Source organism: Pan paniscus, chromosome X (assembly GCF_029289425.2).
Source record: "Pan paniscus chromosome X, NHGRI_mPanPan1-v2.0_pri, whole genome shotgun sequence".
NCBI classification, from domain to species: Eukaryota; Metazoa; Chordata; class Mammalia; order Primates; family Hominidae; genus Pan; species Pan paniscus.
Genome location: NC_073272.2, coordinates 3,651,843 through 3,666,208, shown reverse-complemented (window position 1 = coordinate 3,666,208; position 14,366 = coordinate 3,651,843).

The following is a 14,366-nucleotide window of genomic DNA, read 5'->3' as shown; positions in this document are numbered from 1 at the left end:
GAAAAGAACAGATCGTCAATGCTGGGACCTTGGAGGTAGTAATAGAGAATTTGGATTTTATCTGACAGTGAAGGAGAGCTGCCCCATGATTTATGACCAAGGTCCATCCACTCTGGCTTGTGTTTCAATATCAATACACTTGACCAAGTACAGCACACACTGTAAAGTGAGTGTGCAGCTGGGACCAGGAACAGGCATTCTTTCTTGAGAAACTACAGTGTGTCTCCGAAAAAAAGTCCAGTAGGTAGGCTGGGTGCAGTGGCTCATGCCTGTAATCCCAGCACTTTGGAAGGCCGAGGCAGGTGGATCACCTGAGGTCAGGAGTTCGAGACCAGCCTGGCCAACGTGGTGAAACCCTGTCTCTACTAAAAATACAAAAATTAGCCGGGTGTGGTGGTGGGCACCTGTAATCCCAGCTACTTGGGAGGCTGAGGCAGGAGAATCGCTTGAACCTGGGAGGTGGAGGTTGCAGTGAGCCAAGATCGCACCATTGCACTCTAGCCTGAATGACAAGAACGAAACTCCATTTCAAAAAAAAAAATTTACCCAGGCGTGGTGGCATGCACCTGTGGTCCGGAAGGCTGAGGCAAGAGAATCGCTTGAACTCAGGAGGTGGAGGTTGCAGTGAGCCGCGATCATGCCACTGCACCCCAGCCTGGGCAACAAGAGTGAAACTCTGTCTCAAAAAATAAATAAATAAAATAAAAATACATTACAAGTAGTGACAAGCTTAGGGCTAAGGATGCTGCAGGGTAATAGCTTGATAGTTTTGTAAATCTGCCCAAATTTAAAAATTAAGTTGTAATTAGCCAGGCATGGTGGCACATGCCTGTAATCCCAGCTACTCGGGAGGCTGAGGCACTAGAATTGCTTGAATTCGGGAGGCAGAGGTTGCAGTGAGCTGAGATCACACCACTGTACTTCACCCCGGGCAACAGAGTGAGACTGTCTCAAAAAAAAAAAAAAAGTTGTGGATACAGCATTCACACCTGCTGAACATTTATTTTGACCAAGAAATGATCTCTCAATGTACAACTGCAAATCAAGGAAGTTCAGATTATCGGAGGACATGTCAGAAATTCTCCCTAAATAAAACGTCTGAAAAAGTGTATTTCCAAATGTGGTCCATCTTACCCACAGTGCCCTCCCCTGGAATTTAATATGCAACTCATTATGAATGTTGGGAGCTTTCTCACAATGTCAGGCTAGTTCCTGGGCATAGTTCCCAGGAAACCGATTTTCTGCCATTGCCTCACCCCATGCCAGAACTTGCTAATTTGCAGCCTGTTCACTTCCTCCTGATTTGCATCTGCTAATTCTGGGGTAGCGACCTCACCCAGTCTTTCTCAGCAATAATAATCAAGAAAATAATTTCCTTGATAGACAAGTTAGATAAGCAGGATGAACTTCAGAGAGACAGGTTCTTTAAAACATTCCTAGATGCCTTCTGTGTGCAATAACAATAACTGTAAAACATTTTTAGTGTGTGATAGGTGTAAAAGGATTGCAGGCATATGCATAAAACAAGGTAGCTGCAATCAGGGAGATAGGTTTTATACTGTTTTATTTTGACTTCTTTGAATGTATCTTTTTTTTTTTTTTTGAGACAGGGTCTCACTGTCACCCACACTAGAGTGCAATGGTGTGATCACAGCTCACTGCAGCCTCAACTCCTGGACTCAAGTGATCCTCCTGCCTCAGCCTCCCAACGTGTTGTGATTACAGATGTGACTGACCGTGCCCAGGCTGAATGTATCATTTTTACAGTAGAATATAATTTGAGCTGTTTCTTTTTAATCAGTGATTTCAAAAACTATAAAAGAACCTCTGTTGGTAATAGAAGAAAATTACACCCATGCTTAAGATAGGATATTTAGGCCTATACTTAAAGAATCAAAGCTTTTTGGCCAAAGTGGACTAGCAAAGCCAAAATATGAAGGACATGCAGAAAAAATAAATGAAGTATTGCAAGTGTTTGAATTTGACAAAATGTAGGTGAAAGTACTACATTGCTGAAAACTAAAATGAATGCTTAAATACAGCGAGGCATAGACCCTGTCATGGGAGATAGGTTATACAGAGTTCTGCATTTGCTTTTTCTTAGCAGAAGCTCGGTGTTATCACGAGTGCAGTTGACAAGGAAGCTTCATTTTATAAGGATGCCACTGGAATAGAAAATCTCAGAGGTGACTCAACAGTAAGTGATTAAAATGAAATTAGTTAAAAATAATCTGATGGGTGACAATAGAATACAAGTTTTTTTTGTTTTTTGTTGTTCTTTTTGTTGTTGTTGTTGTTGTTTTGAGACAGCATCTCGCTTGGTTGCCCAGGCTGGAGTGCAGTGGTATAATCTTGGCTCACTGCAACCTCCAGCTCCTGAGCTCAAGCAATCCTCCCACCTCAGCCCCCCAAGTAGATGTGATTACAGGTGTTCACCACCACACCCAGCTAATTTTTTTATTTTTTGTAGAGACAAGGTCTCGCTATGCTGCCCAGGCTGCTCTTGAACTTCTTGGCTCAAGCTATCTTTGGCCTTGGGCTCTCAAAATGCTATGATTACAGGAGTGAGCCACCATGCCTGGCCAAATTTTTAACCTCAGTCAAGCAATAAAGGAAAGTGTACACCATCTCCAACTTTGCCACTTTTTTCCTAAGAGATAAAAATGAACACACTAATAACTTTGGAAGGCAAAAATCTTCTCACATAGTTACAGAGTCAGTCTGAAGAGGAAAAAGAAGCTCCCTCCTTGTATATTATCTTTGCATTCCCCAGGTAGCAGGTCCTACATGAACCATTTATGTGTCATCACGGAACTCTTTTGGACACCATTATTTCCATTAGCTTCGGTTAACATCCCATAGCAAGAGTGTATGCCTCTGCTGATGAAAAGGGTCAAACTCTGTAAACTATTCTAAGATATTTATTCTGAGCCAAATATGAGTGACTACTGGCCCATAGCACAGCCCTCAGGAGATCCTGAGAACATGTGCTCAGGGTTGTTGAGTTACAGATTGGCTTTATGCATTTTAGGGAGACATAAGACACCCCTCAATACATGTAAGATGGACATTGGTTCAGCCAGGAAAGGTGACACACTTCAAAGTGGGGGCTTGCAGGTCATAGATAGATGCATAGATTTTCTCACTGGAAATCGGTAGAAAGAGTTCAGTTATTGTTACAGTAGGTAGCTAGTCAGGCATGAGCAAGGCAGGAAAGGCTCTCCCCAGCCCCACCAGGAATGTCAGGCGAGCATCAGGCGGTTATTAAAGTGTCTCTCTAAAATAATAATTGGTCACAGTCAGCACCAGGGAAAGGCCGTCTCCCAGTAAATAGAAAACACCTAAAACTGGTGGTCAGCAGTTTCCCAATACGATCTCAGGAGGTGAGTGAGTGGGCTCAAGCATGCACACTGAGAAGCAAAACGGTGGAGTTTAACTGGTCTGTAACCTTCTAGGAACATTCAGCTGGTAAGGGAAGAACGCCTCAAGTGAGCATGCGTCCAACTCCAGTAAACACACTGCGCATGCTCCCCTCCCAAGTGCTGGCAGGCCACTGTGCATGTGGACAGCCCAACCCCAAGGGAAGACTCAGCGGAGAAGGGACACAAGACTCCAGAAGCATGCCAACCTATAAAACCCCAAGTCTAAAGGTCAACCATACACTTGATCTCTTAGGTCAGCTACTTGGCCGTCTTCCAAGTGTACTTTCCTTCTTTTCATTCCTGCTCTAAAACTTTTTTTTTTTTTTTTTTTTTGAGACAGAGTTTCGCTCTTGTTGCCCAGGCTGGAGTGCAATGGCATGATCTCTGCTCCCTGCAACCTCTGCCTCCTGGGTTCAAGCGATTCTCCTGCCTCAGCCTCCTGAGTAGCTGGGATTACAGGTGCGTGCCACGACGCCCAGCAAATTTTTTTGTATTTTTAGTAGAGACGGGGTTTCACCATGTTGGCCAGCCTGGTCTCGAACTCCTGACCTCAGATGATCCGCCTGCCTTGGCCTCCCAAAGTTCTGGGATTACAGGCTTGAGCCACCATGCCCAGCCTCAAGTTTTCTTAAACTTCTCCAATCTGAGGCAAATGAAGAAAACTGGCATGGGGCCCCTTCATGTTGGGGGACCAGTTGGGGCTCCCTGTGGCCTACCCAACCTTTGATCATGTTGTAAAGTCTTTTGTTTTAACTCCATCAATTTTCCTTTTCTTTTATTTCTTAACAATTATCTAAAGATTCCAGCCTGGCCAACATTGTGAAACTTCGTCTCTACTAAAAATACAAAAAAATTAGCTGGGCGTGGTGGCAGGTGCCTGTAATCCCAGCTACTCAGGAGGTTGAGGCAGGAGAATCACTTGAACCTGGGAGGCGGGGTTGCAGTGAGCCGAGATGGCACCATTGCATGTCAGCCTGGGCAACAAGAGCGAAACTCCATCTCAAAAAAAGAAAAATTAATAATAATAACAAAATAATTATCTAAAGATTTCCACCCTTCTGGCATGAGCCCTTTGACTCACTTTTCCCTTCCCTGTTTTTGTTTGTTAATTTATTAATTTTGTTTGTTAATTAGTGCAAGGAAACCAAAATCCCCAAGCCAAGGGGAAAAGGCAAGCTGCGAACTGCATCAGAAAAACCTGCCTCCCATTTTCTCCTAAATAAGACAGCTATGGAGACAAAAACAAACAAACAAACAAACAAAACAAAACAAAAAGCTGCATACCTCTTTCATGATTTGCCCACAAAGAAATTTTTTGTGGACCTCAAGATCTTTACCCTAAAACAGATCTGTTCAATTTCACCTTGGCTTATCTTCACAGGTGTGGGTCAAAGGAGAGACAGAAGTGAAAGTCAGCCCTCTCTGCTCACCTGAGACAAATGCATATCTGATAGATTCCCCTGCCCTATTGTTTACGCAAACATGCAGATTCACTGAACAGGCATCAGTCACTATTCCTCTACCCACCACCCCCACCCCCCAACCTCCGTCACATGTAAATTGTGTATTCTGATCAAAGACCGAAAAGAATGCAACCTTTTGTGTCTTGTCCATCCATGAGCTGGAATCCCCCACTTTGAGTTATCTCACCTTTTTTGAATGGAAACAATGTACGTCTTACATGTATTGATCGATGTCTCATGTCTCCCTAAAATGTAGAAAACCAAGCTGTACGCAGACCACATTGGGCGCATGTTCTCAGGATCTCCTGAAGTCTGCGTCATGGGCGGCCATGGTCACTCCTATTTGGCTCAGAATAAACCTCTTAAAAAAATTTACAGTTTGTCTCTTCTCGTTGACACCCTAGTCTTTTGGTAGCATCTGTAAGACCCATGAGGGAAAGCTACAACTGCAAATTTGATAAGGTTTCTCAAACCATTGTTTGATTCTGCAAGAGTCATGTCACCTGGGGTGCTCTTGTAGAAGGGGACCCTTGAACCACAACATTTATAGAAATAAACCTTTCCTTTCCAAATTTATGAGCTTCACAGTTCTTCAGCTAACATCATTAATACACTGAGAATCTATTGCGAACCCAAAATATCTGAGACAGGTCTCAGTCAATTTAGAAAGTTTATTTTACCAAGGTTGAGAACGTGCACCTGTGACACAGCCTCAGGAAGTCCTGACGACATGTGCCCAAGGTGTTCAGGGCACAGCTTGCTTTTATATATTTTAGGGAGACATGAGACATCAATCAATATGTGTAAGACATACATGGGCTCAGTTCAGTAATTCAGGACAACTTGAAGTGGGAGCTTTCAGATTAGAAGTAGACACGAGACAAAAGGTTACATTCTTTTGAGTCCTTGATCAGCTTTCCACTGAATACACAATTTAGGCTGGCTCCGTGAATCTGTACTTTTACATAAGCAATGGGGCAGAGGAAGTTATCAGATAAGCATTTGTCTCAGGGGAGCCTTGGAAGGATGACTTTGAATTCCGTCTGTCCTTTGTCCACAAGGAATTTCGTTAAGCACAAATTGTGAGGGGGGTATGTAGCTTCTTATCTTTGTAGCTGTCTTATTTAAGAATCAAATGGGAGGCAGGCTTGCCTGACACAGTTCCCAGCTTGACTTTTCCCTTGGCTTAGTGATTTTGGGGACCTGAGATTTATTTTCCTTTCACACTATGACCTCGGTGATATAGTTTGACTGTGTCCACACCCAAAGCTCATCTTGAATTGTATCTCCCATAATTCCCATTGCTGTGGGAGGGACCTGGTGGGAGATAATTGAATTCTGGTGGCAGTTTCCTCCATATTGTTCTTGTGGTAGTGAATGAGTCTCACGAGATCTGATGGTTTTACAAGGAGAAACTCCTTTCGCTTGGCTCTCTCTCTTTGCCTGCCACCATCCATGTAAGATGTGACTTCTTCCTCCCTGCCCTCCACCATGATCGTGAGGCTTCCGCCGCCACGTGGAACTGTAAGTCTAATTACCCCTCTTTCTTTTGTAAATTGCCCAATCTCGGGTATGTCTTTATCAGCAGCATGAAAACGGACTAATACATTGGGTAATGGGCATATTCAGCTGATGAATATCCCGGTCATCATGAAGCCAATCCCACATGGCTTGCATATGAAGCACATCGGCTGCTTTATCTAGGGTGCTCCACTTGGCATTCTATAGGGAGGGCTGGGCAGTCCCCTTTTCAGGATAAACAGACCTTGTAGGGTGTTTACCTAGTCCACCAGGCTGGCCATTTCCTCAGGAAAAACTTTCTGTGCATCTGGGTCCCATACACTCATCAGCAAGTGTTTAATAGTGAGTGAGCTGCGGGCCCTGCACCAGCCCAAACATGCTCTTTCTTTCTGTGGCATTTAAAAATTAAACATCTCGGCTGGGCAGAGTGGATCACGCCTGTAATCCCAGCACTTTGGGAGGCCAAGGTGGGCAGATCACCTGAGGTCAGGAGTTCAAGAGCAGTCTGGCCAACATGGTGAAATTCCATCTCTACCAAAAAATAGAAAAATTAGCCGGGCATGGTGGCGTGTGCCTGTAATCCCAGCTTCTCAGGAGGCTGAGGTGGGAGAATTACCTGAACCCAGGAGGTGGAGGTTGCGATGAGCTGAGATCATGCCACTGCACTCCAGTCTGGGTGACAGAATGAGACCCTTTCTCAAAAAAAAAAAAACATTAAACATACTGTTCTTAAAGTAGTCATTCTTACAACCCATTTTAGAAAAGGGAACTCGGGAAGCTGACGATACCAATCTAGAAGATGAACCAATTCCTTTTCAAGCTTGTCCAATCCACGGCCCGCGGGCCGCACGTGGCTCAGGACGGCTTTGAATGTGGCCCAACACAAACGTGTAAACTTTCTGAAAATGTTATGACATTTTCTTGCCTTTTTTTTTTTTCTCATCAGCTATCATTAGTGTTTGTGTATTTTATGCATGGCCCAAGACAATTTTTCTTCCAGTGTGGCCCAGGGAAGCCAAAAGATTGAACAGCCCCGTAAATACCCTCTGGGTTTAATAGTTACTTGGTTTTGCCCTTTCTCCACATGTCTATCTTCTTGGTAATCACAGGTCTCAGAGGTAACTTTTGGTTGACGTGGCTTAATTTTTCCTTGTGTAGGAAGCTTTGAGGTCACTGGCCTGATCTGAGACCGACCCACATCTGAGCTTGGTGCTGCCTTCACGCCCAAGGCAGCACTCTTTTACTTTGGTTTTAGCAACTACATAGGCAGTAAGCAAGGGACTGAATAGTTCACTTTTTCCTTATTAATTTGCATTTGCTATACATCCAGTGAACTAAATTCCCTGGGACTATGAGTAGGATCCATCTCTAAATTCCTCTGGTGGCTTTGACCTTTAGTGACTGAAGACAAGCCAGCTGCATCTCCTTACTGATAGAGGAACTAGAAAGAAATTATTCAGGCAGATAGTGAGGGTAAAAGAGTCCTTGGCAGAATTTCCCTTTTTAAAAAGGAGCCCCCAAATCATTTCTTTTTAACAAAGAGCAGCCTGGAAAATAGAGCTGCAGGCATAGATAATAAGCAAGCTGGAAGCTTGCATGGGTAAATGCTGGCAGCTGTGCCAATGGGAAAGGGCTACCTGGAAGCCAGGTATGTTCAACATGGAGGCTCCGTCTTCCCTTTTCTTTGTCACCACGTGTACAGTAAAAAACCAGAGGCCAGGCGCAGTGGCTCACGCCTGTAATCTCAGCACTCTGGGAGGCCGAGGCGGGCGGATCATCTGAGGTTAGGAGTTCGAGACCAGCCTGGCCAACATGGTGAAACCCCGTCTCTACTTAAAAAAATACAAAAATTAGCCAGGCGTGGTGGCACATGCCTGTAATCCCAGCTACTCAGGAGGCTGAGGCAGGAGAATTGCTTGAACTCGGGAGGCAGAGGTTGCATTAGGCCAAGATCACGCCACTGCACCCCAGCCTGGACAAAATGAGTGAAACTCCGTCTCAAAAAACAAAACAAAACAAAACAAACAAAAAAAAAACAGGCGACATGGCACTAGCCAGGTAAAGAGTCCATCTGCATAATAAAAGATTAGGCACCGAGTTGGGCAGATCACCTGAGGTCAGGAGTTTGAGACCAGCCTGACCAACATGGAGAAACCCCATCTGTACTAAAAGTACGAAATCAGCCGGGTGTGGTGGCAGGCACCTGTAATCCCAGCTACTCAGGAGGCTGAGGCAGGAGAATCACTTGAACCCGGGAGGCGGAGGTTGCAGTGAGCCGAGATGGCGCCATTGCACTCCAGCCTGGGCAACAAGAGCAAAATTCTATCTCAAAAAAAAAAAAAAAAAAAGATTAGGCCAGCTTTTCATGCCCTATGCAAATGACACATCTAGTCCTAACCAGCTTTACGTGCCCTATGCAAATGGTACACCTGGTCCAACCAATCTTTTGCGTCCTATGTAAATCATACACTGCCTCCTCAAGCTCATCTATAAAACTTGCTGCATTTCAGCAAAGAAGCAGCAACCCACTTCTCCAGGACCCCGCTCTGCTGCAGAGAGCTCTTCTCTTTCTTTTGCCTACTAAACTTCTGCTCTCAACCTCATTCTGTGTGTCCACGTCCTCGTTTTCTGTGGCCATGAGACAATGAATCTCGGGTATTTACCCCAGACAATGATGCCACTTCATTACCATGTGTGACCACGTGGCCACCCAAAAGTCAAAGGTTTCTCATTCCCCACCTCTTTATTTTTCTCTTTCTCCAATGAGTTTTATCTACATAATTTTCCATTTATTTTAAAGTGACCTTTAAATAGCCTCTAAACATTACATTTTCTTTGGCAAAAACCACATCTTTGTGTTTTTATAAACCTCACCAAAAATACATCTTACTCTCCTACTATTCCAACTCCCAGTAACCCTAATTTCCAGTGCAAAACCTAGGATTGCCTAATTTAATCTAACATTGATACAGGATGGCTGGGCTCCCGGCTAAACTACAACCTCAAGTCTGGAAGCTCGGCCCTAGTGAAAGCAGCTGACCTCGTTTCTCTGCCCAGATGATTGCCTTTTTGGCCTGCCCTGCCCCCTATCCTGTGCCCATAAGGACCAGACCAGCTGGCAGGAAGAAAAACGAAAAAGAAAAAGAAAACGAAAAAAGCAACACAAGCAGCTGACCGGCAGGGATACAAGCTACTGAGTGGCGAGCAGAGAAGTAACTGAGCATTGGAGACTACAGATAAACATGACTAACTTCAGACGGTGTGGTTTTGGAGGGGAGCCCAGCCAGAGAAGGCTAGGCTTCAGAGAAACATCACCTTCTTCACACACCATCCCCTTTCCAGCTCCTCTTCCACCAAGAGCCACTTCCACTGCTCAATAAAGTCCTCCACATTCATCATCTTTCAGTTTGTGTGACCTGATGATTCTTGGACACCAAACAAGAAGTCGGTGTCCAAAAGGACAGGTGCAGAAGGCTGTCACCTTGACCCTTCACTGAGCTGTTAACACATAGCTGTCCACAAACTGCAGGCTGAGTAACATGAGCCACTCCAGTTCCTGCCCACGAAGGGGGTCAAGGTCAGGGGAACAGTCCCATCTAACGTGACTCTAAGATTTTAAACCACTGGACAGGATTTTGAAATTAAATTTACCAAATTAGTCTTACCAAAGATTACTAAAGGAATGTCAATTAAAAGCATCTGAGCTAGCTTTTGGTTGTCTGATAAGCACTTGCTTTTCTGTAAGCCATTTGATTAGAGCTCTTTCATATAATTTGGTACTGAAATATTACTTCCTCGTGACAGATAGAGACTTACAGACAAGGCCAGGCATGGTGCCGCACGCCTGTAATCCTAGCACTTTAGGAGGCCAAGACGAGTGGATCGCTTGAGCTCAGGACTGAGACCAGCCTGGCCAACATGGCAAAACCCCATCTCTACATAAAAAATACAAAAAATTAGCTGGGCGAGATAGTATGCACCTGTGGTTCCAGCTACACGGATGGCTGAGGTGAGGCAGGAGGATCCCTTGAGCCCAGTGCTCAAGGGAACAGTGAACCAAGATCACACCACTGCGCTCCAGCCTGGGTGACAGAGTGAGACCCTGTCTCCAAAATAAACAAATCAATCAAACAAACAGACAATAAATAAACTTATAGACAGACACACAGATAGAGGCACATCCTATAACATTTTTCACTTGCCTCTTTTCAAAAATTCTCTCTCTTCCTTTAGACTACTAATTTTTAAAAAATTACGGGAGCCAGCAAAAGTTGAAGGAGAGAGTTACCATCCCAGGCCTTTTCAAAAGAGGGAAAGCTCTGAGGCAAGCAGGATGCAGCAGAAGTGGAACCCCTAGGATGTCCATCTGAAGAATTTCAAGAAGAGATTATGGAATTCAAAAATAAAAAACTTCTTGCAATTTCACTGAGTACATCAGTATTTTAAGAAAATCTTGTTCTAACCAATGATCTCCTTTGGCATTACTGTATTTTTATTATTGAAGTCCAATACCTAGAATGATTATAATTTCCTTTTAGTTATAGCAAACTTAATTACATAAAAATTTTTTTGAATTCCTTTTTTACAGACTGTATTATGACTTGCACAGACCATATACATCCTGCTTGGATTTTCTGTTCTGTCCTAAACATCTCTCTTAAACAACAAGATTCTTTCTCATACAAAATTATTTTTCTTTTAACATTTCTTACCAAAAATACCTCCTTGTAACTTTCTTCTTCTTTTTTTTTTTGAGATGGAGTAGTCTCGCTCTGTCACCCAGCCTGGAGTGCAGTGGCACGATCTTGGCTCACTGCAACCTCTGCCTCCCGGGTGCAAGCAATTCTCCTACCTCAGCCTCCTGAGTAGCTGGGATTACAGGCACGTGCCACCATGCCTGACTAATTTTTATATTTTTAGTAGAGGCGGGGTTTCACTGTGTTGGTCAGGCTGGTCTCAAACTCCTGACCTCATGATCCACCTGCCTCAGCCTCCCAAAGTGCTGGGATTACAGGTGTGACCCAATGCACGCAGCCTAACTTTCTTTACATCTCTTGTTTCTTGGTTCCTTTTACCATATTTCATAAATAACCCTTAAATAAACCTAGAATCTGGCCGGGTGCGGTGGCTTGCACCTGTTATCCCAGCACTTTGGGAGGCTTAGGTGGGTGGATCAGCTGAGGTTAGGAGTTCGAGACCAGCCTGGCCAACATGGCAAGACCCCTATCTCTACCAAAATTACAAAAATTAGCCAGGCATGGTGGTGGGCACCTGTAATCCCAGCTACAAGGGAGGCTGAGGCAGGAGAATCGCTTGAACCTGGGAGGCAGAGGTTGCAGTGAGCTGAGACTGCACCATTGCACTCCAGCCTGGGAGACAGAGCGAGGCTCCATCTCAAAAAATATAAATAAATAAACATGGAATTAGATGAAAATAACTTAGCTTTGAATAAGAACATATTTTTCAGAAAAGTTTTTCTATAATACAATTTATTTAAATTGAAAATGGCCCAGACATTTAGTGAATATCTATTATTTAACTTTAGATTCTTAATTATATTTATTTACAGGCATTTGTTTCATTACATTTACCTAATTAATTTTATAAAATCTTTTACCTAGATTATCTGTGAAAACTCTGATAGTCATCATTTAAAGTTATTTCCCTGTTAACCATTTTTATAGTCTACGAATTTTCTGTGTTTGCCTAAGCAAAAATTTTAAATATATAGATATTTTACTGATAACTTGGGATTTAGCTCTTTTTACTACACTAATAACATTAAACGTCTTATTTCTCAAAAAGTACAGAAACAAAGATTATTGTGTTTCATGCTGGGTTGCTGGGTTTATAGTTTTGTAAGCCTTATGGCAAATTTTGACACCTTATAATATCTGTCAGAGGTAAATATGAAACTGCTTGATCAGTAAATGCAAACAAACATGTATGCTGACAATTTTTAAGATATTTCTAATACTATCGTACCAATAATTTTAAAGCCAGCTTATTTATTAAAGATTTATGTAAGTCACGTGAACTTGAAAAGCGTTTTGGCTTATTATTTAATTTATGAGTACTCTTTGACTTGAAGCCAATTGGACACTTCAGGGCTAAAGCACGTAAAAAATGTATGTATGTGCACACATATGTGCATGTACATAAACACATCTAAACACGCATGCACACTCACACAAAGATCCTATAGCTTTTACTTCAGAACTCTAGCAAGAGATATCAACACAAACTCACCAGTTTATACAAACAAAAAGGTTGGATCCCAACAGTGACTTCTATCTCAACAGCAGTGGAAAAGTAACAGAAGGGCCAGGAGTGGTGGTTCACGCCTGTAATCCCAGCACTTTGGGAGGCCGAGGCCGGCGGATCACTTGAGGTCGGGAGTTCGAGACCAGCCTGGTCAACATGGTGAGAGCCTGTCTCCACTAAAAATACAAAAATTACGTAGACGTGGTGGCGCACGTCTGTAATCCCAGCTACTGGGGAGGCTGAGGCAGGAGAATCGCTTGAACCTGGAAGGCAGAGGCTGCAGTAGATAGCGCCATTGCACTCCAGCCTGGGTGACAGAGCAAGACTCTGTCTCAAAAAAAAAAAAAAAAAAAAAAAAGAAAAAGAAAAGAAAAGAACAAAAAGTAAACAGAAGATTTAAAGTAGGCAGAAAAGAAAATAGCAAAATAGAGGACTTAGGAACTGATTGGTTGCAGGTTGACCTTTGGGCTGGAATTTTCTCTGGTGTAATGTGTGCAGCAGTTTAAAGTGTGAACAAGCACAGACATAATATGTAACAGGAAGCTTCTTGTTTGACCTGGCATGCCCTCAAGCTTTTCCCACTTACACAAATACTTGCAAGTAGAGGAAGCAGAGAACCAAAAGGGGTGCCCAAATGGGGGTCGCTGTCTCCGCCTTTCCTCATCCTTACATGCTATGTCTCCCACTTTTATTTAAAAATGAGGAACTAAACTGTGGCCTGGGTTTTAGTAGGGTGGATTGAAGTGTGCTGGCTGTGAGAGGGACTACACTGTGTGTCACCACTGAGTCTTTCTACCCTTTCACGTGTCTGAGTTTCTCTCTCCAGAGGTCTAGACCTCTGACAGGGCTCAACATAGCAAGTGATCAGCTCTTACACCTGTCTCCTGGATGAGCCTCTTAAAATTAATTTTGTTGTGCGGTTCCCTGTAGGGTCACTGCACATCATGGCAGGAGTCAATCCCCCAGAGACTCCCACTCAACCCCTACCACCCAGGGGTGGTTTTTGGCTAGGAGGAGCAAAACTCCCTTTCTTTTCCAAGCTGAGGAGGTCAGCCTCTCATTTGGCAATTCAAAATTACGCCACAAAAGTGGCAGTTCAGTCTCTCACGCAAATGTACTCACAGGCCAATCGACATTAATTTGGGGGGGAAAGGGCAGTGGAGAAGACCATTTAGAATGCACCACCAAACGTAAAGTAGGATCCTATACAACAACTTCCTAGGAGAAAAATAAAAAGGAGGTAGAAAAACAGCTCAGAATGAACCAAGGACCATCCACCAAATGGAAGGTCCAGAGCTGCAGAGGACTCACCGGTTCCACTGGAGGAGAAACCTAAAGCCAGGGAGGGCTTCCAATGGCCCTGCGGGTAACTTAGCTCCGGGTTCGGGCAACTTCGTCAAGGATTCTGAGTCTTTTCTGAGGCCCCACGTGTAGGGCACCAATTAATGTCCATGAAAAGAGTCAAACTCTGTAAAATATTTGAAAAGAGTTATTCATTTAACCAATGGCTCACGACACAGCCCCAAGGAGGTCCTGAGAACAAGTGCCCAAGGTGGTTGGGTGACAGCTTGGCTTTATACAATTTACGGGGACAGGAGACATCAATCGACACATGTGAGACGTACATTGGCTTAGTCCAGAAAGGTGGGATTCCATTCAAAGTGAGGAACTTCCAGGTCGTAGGTGGATTCCAGGA